This window comes from Piliocolobus tephrosceles, chromosome 20 (genome assembly GCF_002776525.5).
Source record: "Piliocolobus tephrosceles isolate RC106 chromosome 20, ASM277652v3, whole genome shotgun sequence".
Classification (NCBI taxonomy): Eukaryota; Metazoa; Chordata; class Mammalia; order Primates; family Cercopithecidae; genus Piliocolobus; species Piliocolobus tephrosceles.
In genome coordinates, this window is record NC_045453.1 from 15,079,407 (window position 1) to 15,093,495 (window position 14,089).

The window sequence follows — 14,089 nt, forward strand, 5'->3', positions numbered from 1 at the left end:
TGATAAATGTAAGGGCCAGAATTCCACAGGTTTCGTGATTCCAATTTTAGACCTCAATGGTCAGAAACCCTGAATCCAGCTCTCAAGTCATCTAGTTCCTCAATCCCTTCTCCCTAAAACAACCATTCTGCTTATGCCATAGCAAAGTAAGCAGGCAAACAATGCCAAAAACCAGTGTCTTCATGCTATGTACTAGGGATTAGAGGCAACATCTTATTTCAGACATTCTAGAGAGTGGTCCAGGGGTTACCAGCACCCTAAGTGAATTTCCTCCTGCTTCTGTTTATATTCCCATTGGTGCCAGCCTTTAAGTGTAAGGCAGCTTAAAAGTCTAAACCACCCTTTTCCTAACTCAGTCCTTCTTTTCTTCCACATCTACATCAGCGCATTCTTCATCAGCCAATACACTTTCTCTGAGTCTGTGCCCCTGGGAGAGTTTCTCCCTCTTCTCTAAATTCTATTAACACTTTATAACACTTTGCACATGCCTCACAATATCTCTTACTACAATGCACCAATATTATTAGTTATTTGTTTTCACATCTGTCTCCTCCAGTGGTCTGCAAACTCCTCAGGGGCAGGATTATGCCTCGTTTATCTTAGTTTTCCCATGTTAGCACAGACTCTGACCGATAATAGGGCTCCCTAAATGTTTGTGGTTGTTTAGTGTTTAGCTAAGGGGATGGCGTCTCTGCCCACACACATTTGTTCTCATGGAAGCAAATTGAGTTTTCTCCTTTTTTAAGTCATGTGTTCATAGAACTCAGCGGAGTCTTGAGTTGAAGGAATGCTACTACCCAAAAGCTATGGTCCTGATTCCCCAAATGCACTGATGTTTAAGCCCTCCAGCACATTGATGCACCCCCCCCTTTTTTTTTTTTTTTGCTCTCAGAGCACTTTCCCCAAGCTGTTGTAACTTAGACATGTTGGGTTTGCTTGGCCAATTCTCTAGTGAGAATGCTAAGTCACCCTATTCATTTCTCTAATGCCAGTGTCTAGCACAGGCCTCCCTCCTCATCATTGCTGCTTAACAGATAATTATAACATAATACGAGGGTGAGTGAACCACAGTTGTGTGCTTTATTTATCCATTCAATCATTCGTTATTTTGCCACTGAGTGGCCATGAGCTGTGTGCTAAACTATGCTGTTTGTAGAGTCAGAGATTCTGTTCCTAGAAGGACTTATGGATGAGAATTTTATCCATTCCTTTCACAAGCTAATGGCAAAACCAACTCATCAAATTCCAGGACTGACTGAGTAGACTCTGCTCATCTACAGCCTAGAGAATTCCTGAAAGAGTTGTCCACCACCTCTTTAGCAGGGATGGTTTGACATTCCGGGATAGGGGGACCAGGGCTGGTTCTGAGTAGCTCCCATGCAGCCCCCATTTCCCAGGCTGGAGACATGATTTCTGAGATGTGGCTAATCCACAATGTAGCAAGCATAAAGGAAGGGGAGAATCTCAGATCCAAATTTCCTCAATATTGATGGAGTCCTTTTATTTAGATTTGGAGGAAGGGTTGTCTCTGGGGCATTCACTCATTGGCACAGCCTAATTTTACTTAGTGTGCCTGCTAACAGGTCCTGTTCTAGAGACTAGGAGTGCAATGGCAAAGAGCCCTTAGAGAGGATCCTATTACTCTAGGAACAATGCGATTAGCTTGGTCTAATGAGACTCATACTTCATTCCTTTAGTAAGTGATCATAAATACCCACTATGTGCCAGGCATTTGGTGATACACTGGTGAGCAAAACAGGTACAGTTCCTGCTCTCAAAGAGTCTACAATTAGTGGTGGTTGGGGGTAGAGGAATACAGTTAATAAATCAAGAATCAGTAACAGCAAACTTGAACCCTGTAAAGGTTTGAACAGAGAAGCACATGACACTTGTAAACAGATACTTGCATAATTTAAAAAAATGAATTGCTTCTTGGAGCAATTCACCCCTAATAGGGGTGAGCTCCAAAGGAAGACAGGCTGTAACCAGGCAAAGGGATCACGAAAGCAGCGTATGGGAGCAGCAGGAGAAATAGCCTTGGCTAAAGCTGTGCAATACGGCAAGTATCCTGTTGTGCTTAAAAAAAAAAAAAGAAAAAAAGAAATGTAGTATAACCAAGGCAAGAAAGCAAGGAGGGAAGGATGAGAAAGAAGCTGGAGAGGGCATCATGCATCAGTCCACACAGGATATTATGGCCCCAGTGAGGGCTTTTGTTCTTTAACCTAAGGAACACAGGGCACCATTAAAGTGTTATTCAAGGAGCAATGATATGGTCAGATATGTATTTCCAACAGATCATTCCAGCGTTAGTGTGGAACCAAAGTGGATTGGTGAAATGAGTTTTGAGATCACTGCAGGCGTTCAGATGGGAGTTGATAGTTGCTTAGTCTCAGGTGATGACAGTGAAGATAGACAGATGTGATTAAAGAGATAATTACTTGAAATAGCTACAGATAAAATCTGTTGATGACTTGGATATGGGGAATAAAGGAGAAAGAACTGTCAAGAATGACCACAAATCTTTGGCTTGCGTGATAGGGTGGATGACAGTAATGTTTACGGGTTCCAGACACAATGGAAAAAGAATAGCTTTAGGGGAGAAATATATCTGGGGCAACTTGAGCTTGAGATATACTCCAGAAAAGTATGTAGTCAAAAATGCGATCTGGAGCTCTAAATTAAAGGTCAGAGCTAGAGGCAAAAATGTGTGAGTCATATGTACACAGATGGTATTTGAAGCATGGGGGCCTGTTGATGAAATCACCCTGGGAGAGAATAAAGAGTGTAAGGAAAAACAGACCTAGAACAGAGACTTGAGGGTCTGCAGTATTTAGTGAGTAGAGGGAGATAAGCCTGAATGGGGAACAGGAGTGACCACACAGGTAGGAAGTAAACCTGGGAGAGTATAGCATCCTAGAGCCAAGAGAAGAGAATGTTTCAAAAAGAGGGCATGATCAACTGTGCCAAAGGCTGTTCCCAGGGTGGAATCAAGTCCACACACGAAGGAAAGTGAAGATCTTGGATGAGTATTAGAAAACTTTTCCCAAAAGAATTCTAAGACATTCCTAAATAGAAGCAGCATCAGCAATGACCGTAAACCTACAAAAGAACATACTTGAGGGCCACGGAAGAACATTCAGGGGATTTGGAGAGGCTGTCTGAAAGTCCAGAGCCCAGAGGTTTAGACAAATTCAATGAGTTCAGCCAACAGGTAGCAGAGCTAAAATCACAGACTTTACACAGTGAGGTTTTTAGAAAAATCCACGCTTGACTGGTCTAACCAGACATCAGATACAGGAATGTGAACATTCCCTGGGATAGGGAAAATCCAGCTTTGGCTTTGGCATTCTTTAGGGGAACTTGCCCTAGTCTCTGGAGATTTGTGCCTCTGTTCATAGTGGAAGTGTGTTGACAGGGTTCACAGGTGATACAGGGATAGAGGAAATTGGACTAAAGGCAAGACAGCATCCATGTGTGGCTCCTATATCTGAGGGATGGACAGAGGATGGGAGGGTCCTCCTTTTGTGGCAGAGTCAGGTCTGTCCACAGGGATTGTATCTTAAATGCTCAGTGGAGCAGAATGTGACCTGTGATGGGAGTCATAAGAGAGCACATCAGGGTTGGCTACTGATGGGGTCCCTGGCAATGCGGTGGGCTTTCACAGATGCCAGAAGTAGGTACACATAGAAGGCTATCTGTCTGACTCAGTGGCCCTAAAATCTAAGGGGACTTTTCTGAGGGCTATCCCACTGGAAGCCCTTCAGTGGGATAACACTTGCGTTACTTTTACCCCAAGCCTACCCTTTCCATGAGAGTCAGGCTTAGTATCAGTCTGAGTCCCTAAAAAGCTGTCTCTGACTCTGGGTGACTTTGGTTTATTAAGCAGGGACTGGGAATTTGGGGACTGAGAGAAAGAGGAGGAATTTGGATGCATCTTCCTCATCTTTACCCTCCAGAGGACCCAATCTAAGAATAGGCCAAGCGAATCAGAATTGGCATCTAGGCAGGCACCAGAAGGTAAAGTTCTCCAATTGGAGAAGCTTTAAGGCTCTACTTGAGCCCCCTGTGTGATGTGATCATCAAAAATAATCTTGTGAACTCAGCTTGCACTGACAGGAGACTCCCTCTCCAACATCACGCTGCAAGCCTGACCTTACGGCACAGCCAGCTGTGTCCTCTGAGCTCTGAGCACTCCCAAAGGCAGAACCGGTTCTCAAAGCAGCTGCTGCTGCATCCTGCTCTCTCCTCTTTTCCCAAATGCCGTGATGGCTAAGGATCCAGTCTCCTCCGAGCTCCAGCCCAGAGTCTTAATCTGGCTTTTAATGTGCTACCTGTCTACTCTTACATATGGAAACCTGGTGCACAAGGCATGGCCCTTGGTTTATTAAGGTCTACTTCCCTCCCTCAATATTAGCTCCTTACATAGGGTCCAGTTGCCATGTTTTGTCTCTCTGCTGCCTCTTCCCTTGCTACCCAGCAACACTCCCAGCTGATTTTCCCCAAGGATTACTGAGATCTAACAAGGGCAGCACTGTCCTGCTCTACTCTGCACTGGTCAGAACACTCTGGTGAGTCCTGTCCAGCTGTGAACTCGACCTCTCGAAAGGGACCTCCAGAGTGAAGACAGGCCATGAGACTTGCTACTCAAAAAGTGGTCCATCAACCAGAATATTGGCAAAACTTGGGAGTTTATAAAAAATGCAGAATCTTGAGCCCCACCCCAGACCTACTAAATCAGCAGCTGCATTGTAACAAGGTCTCTACATGATTCAGGTATACATTGATTGAGATGCACAATGATCCAGAGATTATTGACTTTGAAGGTATATCACTCTGAATCAGGATTTTTCATCTTAGAGAAGGGAAGATTCAGATGAGACCTAATTTTTGCCTTTAGATAAAAGGCCATTGTGGAAGATGGAGTAGATTTGATCCCTTTAATTTGAAAGCTCAGAGCTGTATCACTGGGCAGAAGTGACAGGGGGTAGATTAGGAATCAACACAGGAAACGTTTGAATGTGGAAGAGCTATTCAGCTGAGGCTAAAGCCCAGACCCTTTCATTGCAGCATCATGGTATAGAGAGAGGATGAGGTCATTATGGTTCCAAAGTCCTGCATCAGAGTCAGCCCTTCATTTTACCTGCTTACTCTGTCTCTGTTCTCATCTCCTTGGCTTCCTAGATGCATAACTAAGCCATGAGGACATCACGTCTACAGGATGCTGACCTTTTTCTCTGACGTCATCTCTTACCTCAACTTGGTTCCCCTTAATTCCAGTAATACTCATATTCTTGGTGAGAGGAATTCTCCCTATTATCTTTACAGCCATGGGACTCCCATGCAGTCTATTCCTGCCCCCTCACTCTGACCCTCCCCATGTTACCCACAAAGGTAGGGAAATGTGTCATCAACAAGGACAAGAGCTGGCTGGAACATCCTCTGCTCCCCCTAAAGCAGAAGGAACGACAAGACTTCTTATGCTCCTTTTGATGTCAAGATGCTATGGTTTTATGAGACTGGTCAAAAGCATCGGGTTTCACATTGGAAATATGCAAGCTTGCATCTAGATGCCATCACTAATGGGTTGTGCGACCTTGATCAAACCTGTTAACCACAATGTGATTTGATATTCTCATTTATGAAATAATGAGAAAATGCCAAGTTCACGCATGGATTTTCTAAGAATTAAATGTAATAATGGAGGGAAATGTAATAATGGAGGGAAAAAGGCTTGATAAACTCTGAGGAACTGTTCACATATGGGGCACAGTGATGATGTGACCTTAGCACTGGTTCCAGGGTAGTACGAGGGTTTTTTGTGTCTATGAACTGTAGATGACAGAGACTGGGGCAATGCCTCCTTGTAACCTGCTGTCTAAGTTCATCCAACCCTCAGGATAAAGGCAGAGCCCCCAGAGTGATTCACTCAACTTTCCTCATATAGGCAAGGCCCTTATCAGGCTTACATCTGGATGACTTCATGGCAGCAATAACATAATTTGGCAACAAGGGATTGGCAATTAATGATTAATGATTCATTCTGAAGTGCTCTCACTGGTGACAGGCCCAATTCTAGAGTTTTACTTCAGAGAATTTTCCTTGTAAAGATATGGAGCAAAAATAGGAGCTACAGATAAAGAACATCTAATTGCAACTGATAAAACCAAGTAAATCCCAACGGATGCTGCTAACCCATGCTGGTGATCATCGCTGATGGTAAAGCAAGCAAGTCAGCTCTCAGCGACACAATTCCTAAAAGCTGCACTCTTTAAAACACACAGTTGTTTCTCAGCTATCCAAGGGCATATTATCCCCAGTGTGGCTTATCAGAGGCAAATCTTACTTTGCTGGCAGTTTACCCGTCTACTGAATGACTTCTTTTGTTGAAGAGTTTCTCTGTCTTTACTCTGGCTTTGTATGTATCTGGCACCCAGTAGGGAAAACCTTTGAAACCCTGACTCTAAGCTGGTACTTCTATGCCAGTGAAGGTTTTAAGCATTACAGGCATCTCTGATTATGGGGGTTTTGCCAAGAGGAGATAACAGGGAAAAGATGAGGATGCTGGGCAATTTTCTGGCTCTTCTCAAGTCAGGTAAGCACCATAAACCTTCTTGATTTTGCTGGAAACAAATTCTCAGAATAGCAGATTATTTTTTAAGATGGAATTAAAGTCCAAGACAGAAAAGAAGTTGGCAGGAGAGCATCTGGATACTTCATTAGATTCAAGCCTCTAGACTTTACAAATTGCATCCCAAGGCATTGACAGTATTTGTAATTGTGATCATGAACTACTTTGGCAGTCTTTGAGGACTGAAATCGTAGCAAACAGGAGGGGTGTGACAAGCCTGGGGAGAAACAAATGCTGTTGCTGACTTTTTTTTTTTTTAAATGAAAAAAAAAATGTGTCTTTCAGATACTTTACACTAGCGTGATGTTGATACAGAAAAAAAAAATAGACTAGATGATTAAATCAGGTTCCCCCCACTCCCACCCTTACCACTTATAAAAGGAAGAAATAATCACCAGAAACTAGCACCGCCTCACATCAGACAGCATCCAACCAGGGAACAGGAAACCACTGCTAACTTTTAAAACAGAGCAAATTTACTAGAGAAGTAGTACACAGGGATTAGGAGACAATGGTGGGGAAACTCAGAGGGCAGTAGTATCAGGAAGCCACTACCCAGCCCAGACTGCAGAAAGAAAAAGAGGTGGTGGAGTTCTCAGAGCCCAGAGGTAAGGATCACCCAACAGAAGTGGAACTCTGGTCAACCCATCTGGAGACGTGAAGCCATGGAGTAGACACAGTCACTGCCAAAGAAGGGGCCTGAGCCTAAGAGAAAGAATGCTCCTCCCTTCCTCCAGCTTTACCATATCTTATTAAAGTCTCCCATTAGCCAAACCCAGAAGCTAGCAGTCACGGGGGTCCCATGCAGGGGTCACCTACATGCCCAGGAGCATAGGGCAACAGTGAAGGATGGATATGACACCAAATGGGCCAAGGACCAGCGTGGGCTTCTTATAAACAAGTGATGCTAGCCTCACCTCTCTTTGCCACTTTTGAGGGGTGTGTGGACTTGTAAGTCAGGGAGAATGTCCAGTACTGCATCTTGATTTTAGCCAAGCCAAGGCCAACATGGAGAAATTTTGGCTTTCAGGACAGCCAGGTGTGAAACTGAGTTCTTCCAGAAGATGGAAACAGAAGGCTCAGGATATTTGACCACATGCGAAGTATTAACAATGAACAATAAAGAGGTAACACATTTAGGGCTTTTACTACAATCCAGGCTGCTGTTTTAAGCCCTTCAAATATATTCTCTCTTTTAATCTTCACAGCCCTATCAATATGGTTTGGATCTGTGTCTGCACCCAAACCTCATGTCGCACTGTAATCTCCAGGGTTGGAGTTGGGGCCTGGTGGGAGGTGGTTGGATCCCCCATGAACGGTTTAGCACCATCCCTTTGGTACTGTCCTCATGAGAGTGAGTGAGTTCTAATGAGATCCGGTCATTTAAAAGTGTGTAGCATCTCCACCCCTCCACCCCCACCACTACTCTCTCATGCTCCTGATCCTGCCATGTAAGATGCCTGCTGCCCCTTTGCCTTCTGCCATGATTGGAAGCTTCCTGAGGCCTCCCCAGAAGCAGAAGCTGCTATGCGTCCCCTACAGCCTACAGAACCATGAGCCAATGAAACCTCTTTTCTTTAAAATTACCCAGTCTTGGGTATTTATAGCAATGTGGGAGTGAACTAATACACCTATGAAGCAGGTTCCATCATTATACCTATTTCTGAGATGTGGGAACAGCCTCTGAGAGACTAAGTAACGGTAGCAAGCAGGAGAGCTGGGACATGGGCCCTGGCAGTCTAGCACAGTTTGTTCTCTTTAACCTATTGTACTATTGTGTCATCACTCTAATAAATAGGGGGAGAGACTGTTCCGCAGAGAAATGTGGTTGTCCTTTCTCAAGTATCTGAAGAAGCAGACCCATATTTAGATCTAGAATCTTCCATTGACCAGCCACATTAAAATCTCTTTGTATTGATGCCTGTCCCTGCAGGGCTTGCCACCTGCTCTATCATGCAGTTCTATTTCATGCATCTTTTTTGAAGATTATCTCCTCTCATGCCCTCGCACCCACATATCTTATTCTAATATCTAAGGGATTGATGAACATGTCATGTGAATCTTGTTACATGAGCCAAATTATACAGACTTTGCTCAAATGATATTTAAACTTGACCTTTTTAACTTAAGTTCCCTCATCCTTTTCACTTTTCTTGTATATCAACCACCACCTCCAAGCCTTTCATATGTTGCATTTAGTTTTATTATTAATCGCTGGGCTTTCTCTATAATACCTTTCTTGATATTTAGCAACCAAACAATCCCATATAATTCCATAGGGAGACAAGTCTTGTTCAAATTTAGGTGATTTTTTTCTGCTTTGCCTCCAATATTCTTTCTTTGATCTCGCTGTGACTAATTTTTTTAAATTGCTGACTACCTCCCCATGCCTCAAAGCAATGCCTCCTTCACCAGATCTGGTTGATAATAGAGCACTTGAGAAGGATTATTCCATCATTCTTCTAAGTGACATCACCTAGGATGTTTCTCAAGTAATAAATAAATTGCCTCAAATCATCATATGACAGTAATTGCTTTTAGTCACAATTTAACCCAGAGTCCATATTAAGTAGCTGGAAAACACCACAGAGATGCAGGGTTTTCAACGATAGTTCTACCCTTGCTGTGGAAGACCATTTAATAAGTACTGTTAAGTGCAAAGAAGATACATATTTCTAATATCCCAGACTCCTCAGTATTACCCAGTCAGTTCTAAGAGGTTAGATTTGACTTCATCACAGCCTATACAACTAAAACTGCTAAATATTGCTGACAGAAGTTGCCCTCGTTTTCAGCCTCGAATGGAGGTTAGCACCCTGTGAGACAGGAATAGCTTTAATTGATTGTTTGAAAGCACTCAGGCCACTCAAATAAATTGTTCCTCAAGTGCTGATTTTGCTTGGTCTCCTAAATCTATGTTTCCAGATAGACCTTGCTTTACGCTATAAATGCTCTGTGTAGGTCAAATTCTAGTTTAGTCATGTTACACACACCGCAAAAGATGGCTAAATGAGACTCTGATAGAGAACCTCTTCTGGATGTAAGAAAACTCCTTTATTCTATTAAGAAAGTGTCTTTTTTATCCATGGAAATAGAGCAAAACAGACTTATTTAAGAGCAGTCATGCCCAACAGATGCCAGCCACAATCATTATTGACACACCCCTTCTACAGCATACTCTTTCAAAGGTTTCACCATTGGTGAGCTGGAAATCCATTTATACCTCCCAATGACCTCAACTACTTTCTCTTGTGCCCAGGAGGCCTAAACTATGAGGGCTGCCAAGACCCAGCTGGGGTAGACAGAGGATTCAGTCTGTGGTAAGACTAAGACCTCAAGCTATGACTAGAGTTGGGTATAAGGTTGTCTAAGAAACCAAGTATCGGGCATACTTTGTAGATTGGGTTAGGTGTCAGACCACAGTTAAGGTTAATGACCAGAATATGGCTGAGGTAGGGGTCAAAGCTAAAGCAGAGATCAGGAGTCAACTTATGGCTTGAGTTTAGGAGTGTGATGGCAGTCAGTATGCATCCATGGTGAGGGTCAAACTGTCCCATAAGTGTGGCTTAGACTTTATTCAGAAATAAAATTTAGCTCATGGCCATGAAAATAACTGGACAAAGCCCAGTGACCTCCACATGGACTATATCCATTACCTTGGTCTCATTAGCATCAGTTCAACCCTTGGCTTCATAGGAATAGTCCTGGACATTGCCTAACCTGAGTGGTGCTAGGATTATAATGATGACAGTGGCTATAGCAAGGTGCTGAGCATGGGAGCTAATTAGACAACACTACTGTCTTGGAGCTCACTATTTAGGGGGAGAGGAAAGTGCAAACTAATAATCAGAGCCGAGTGATGGGCACCAACACAGACGTATGTACAGGAAAGGGCATGCCCAACTCTGCTTAGGCAAAACTAGACCACAAACTTGATTTCCACGTGTCATCCATGGTGTGGGACACATTGGGGCATTCCTGTGACCACTCAGTGACCTTCTCTTTTCCCTCCCCACCTTGACTCCCTGTGGTCCAGACTGCCCTGCTGATGACGACGAAGAGGCTGAGTCATCTCAGCACTGACAGTACTGGCTCCTTGCTTGTAGAATCTGTGCTTTGAGTCTGGAGCTCAGGAGGCTCAAAGCTGCTTTGCTGCTGCAGACAGGAGCACCCATGGCCTGCACTAGGGATTAAGGGTTTAGTCTGAAGAGCAGATGTAAGAAGAAGAACACATACTCTTTAGGATGCCCTGCGGCAAAGTGATAGTCCCTTTAGAGTTCTTCAGGCAGCCGGTATGAGAGAGCTGTGGTCACACTGACCTGAATGTAATTCTTCCTGTGAAGCTCAGAGCAGTCCCAGGGCAGCAATGGGACAAGGAGAGGCTTCTCAGGAGCAGCCAGTGTAGAGCAAATCAGGGACAGTCTGCAGGTCATGTAATCCCAGGACACAGAACATGTTACCACAGCCTGGCTTGTGAAACAAAGCCCAGGCCAGGGCATGACCAGCAGCAGATGCTAAGACTATTCAAAGAGAGAAACTAAACCAAGAGAGGAAGAGTCAGAGCCACAGAGTGGAGACCTGTCTGGGCCAAATGTAGAATACAGTCAACAAGAGGATCTCACAGGGGAGATGGGGTGAGCCAAAGGGATTCTGGATGGCAGCTCTTGGCCAAGGTTTTCTTGAGGTCTGTCTACTTTAAAGGCACAGCCCTTGAAGCTCAACCACTGCCCACTGGCCAGTGCTCAGGATCACTGCATTTCTAAGTGCATTCATTTCCCAGGGCTGTTGTTACAAATGACCACAACCCAAGTGGTTTAACAACAGAAATTTATTCTCTCACAATTCTGGAATCCAACAGTCCCAAATCAAGGTGACAGCATGGCCATGCTCCTTCTGAGACTGTGGTAGAACTCTTCTTTGCTTCTTCCTAGCTTCTGTTAGTGGTTAGCAATGCTTGGCGTTTCTTGGTTTATAGATGCATCAATCCAATCTCTACCCCTGTTGTCAATGACTTTCTCCCTATGAGTCTGTATTTACATGATGTTTTTCTCTTCTTATAAGGACACCAGGCATATTGGATTAGGGTCCACCCTTCTGACTTTAAACTAATTACATTTGCAACGATACTGTTTTTAAATAAGGTTCCACTCACGGTACTGGGGTTATTACTTCAACATACCTTTTTAGGGAACACAATTCAGTTTCTAAGACCAGGTGAAGCTGAGTCATGACCCACACAGCCTGGGGATGGGCTACAAGCTGGAGCAGGAGCTTCACATTTCACTAAATGAAATGCAAACTCTAACAGGGTTCAAAGCCAAATGGACAGACAGCATGTGGGAAGAGGAATGAGAGCTCCCGCTTGGTTGTGGACTGAGCAGAACACAAGGCTTCTGGAAGGACAATATGTCTTGGCTTCCTTTGTCTGAACTGCATAGCAGGGTGCACCAGAGGCCGAGGTTCCCCCAGGCTCATACTCAGGAACATAATTCAATTCTTTCCAACCAACTCTGGACAAATGGATCCCCTAACGGGTGACTGTATAACTTGACTTAGAGGGGCAAGAAAGGGGAGGAGAAGCAAAGATCTGCCCATCTAGGGCAGCTTTGTCCAGATTACAGCTCTGCAACATGCAGCTTGCAGCTAGCATCAGAGTGCCTGGAAAGGAGAGAAGGGGCATGGGAGGAAGTGGCAATCTATAGGAAGGATTAGTGGGAGCATGAGCAGGATCAGACAGAGGAGCCAGTAAACACGCAGCACGGAATTTCAGACTAGTGCAACTAATCCAAGCAACGGTAATAAAATGAGCAGCAGCGAGCATGGCATTGATTGTTGAGATTCCAGCCAAATCCACCATGAACATGTTTTCTTTCTTCTAGCCTTTGCCCCTTGGCTTTTGAAGGCAGAAACACTGAATCACTGTGTTCTCTATTAAAAGCTGATCTGTTCACCTCCCTCAAAGGATGGACGGAAAAGCATCTCTGCTCTTAGTGGGAGGTGAGAAGGGTAGAAGAAGTGGCCAGTGTGGTTGTAGTAGATGTCACTTGCCACACTGGCACAGTCAGAGTCCTAAGACAGGGTCTTCCCTATGACTGCCCATGATTCCTGCCCCCAGCCCTACCTCTCCTGGGCCAACACCATGCAAACCCAGGCCAGACACTGGGCTCAGCAAGACCAGTCCCAGCAGATTTGGGGGAGCTCCAGACAAGGGCTCTGAAGACTCAGTCTCCAGGAAGTTTGGCAGGTGAGTCTGCATGGGATTAAAATACTTGATTGAAAACTAGTGACTCACAATTAGCCTAACAAAATGGTACAAAGTGAGTAGAGTGAGGTGCTTGAACCATCATCACAGGCTGGAGGCAGAAATGGGGATGGGGTGAGTATACCATGTCTGGCACATGCTCCATCAGTGTCAGCCATCTGCTCATTTATTAAATCATTCATGCATGGGGCCAAATGAATGAGCACTACAATGTGTGCTAGGCATAGGGAAAGAGTTGATAGAAACCAAACAGCTCCAACAAAACATGCTTATACCTTGAACGTATGCCATGTTCAATAGAAAACTTTGCTTAGGGCTGGGGGAGGGGGTTGCAGTTCTTTGTGCCAACTGGCCCAGCCAGTTGACTATCTCTGGGTGCAATCTGGAGATAATGGGGGCCAGTTAAGGTTTTGCAGAGATCAAACTGTCTGAACTTGATCGTAGAGGATGAGTAAGGCAAACCATGGAGGGAGAACATCTCAGCAAAGAGAGGAGAGTGTGAGAAGGCAAGTACCACTCACATGATCCGTTTGAATGGGGTACAGGATGCTGAGGAGGAAATAAAATTGGAGAGATAAAAAAGGGATAGGGACTAGGTGGTAAATGGCCTTTGATTCAAGCTAGTTATCCCAAAGCACAAATGGAGCCCTGGGAGCATTTTAATCAGGATTAGACTCTTTTCTTTTTTTCTTTTTTTGAGTCTGGGTCTTGCTTTGTCACCCAGTCTGGAGTGCAGTGGCATGAACACACTCACTTCAGCCTCAACCTCCTGGGCTCAAGCAATCCTCTGACCTCAGCTAGGGCCACTGGCATGTTCTGGGGCCACAGGCATGTGCTGCCATGCCTGGCTATTTTTTTTTTTTTTTTTTTGAGACGGAGTCTTGCTCTGTCACCCAGGCTGGAGTGCAGTGGTGTGATTTCGGCTCGCTGCATCCTCCACCTCCCGGGTTCAAGTGATTCTCCTGCCTCAGCCTTCTGAGTACATGGGATTACAGATGCACGCCACCACACCTGGCTAATTTTTGTATTTTTAGTAGAGACGGGGTTTCACCATGTTTGTCAGGCTGGTCTTGAGCTCCTGACCTCGTGATCTGCCCACCTCGGCCTCCCAAAGTGCTGGGATTATAGGCATGAGCCACTGCGCCTGACCTTTTTTTATTTTTTTTCAAACTTCACTTTTGTAGAGACATGGTCTCACT

General features: G+C 44.6%; 1 protein-coding gene across 2 annotated transcripts in view; it reads right to left on the bottom strand.

Moving 5' to 3' along the window:
* Nucleotides 1–14,089, bottom strand: part of PTPRT (protein tyrosine phosphatase receptor type T) — a 1,114,757-nt gene that overhangs the window by 168,451 nt on the left and 932,217 nt on the right. The gene's annotated exons all lie outside the window — the stretch shown is intronic.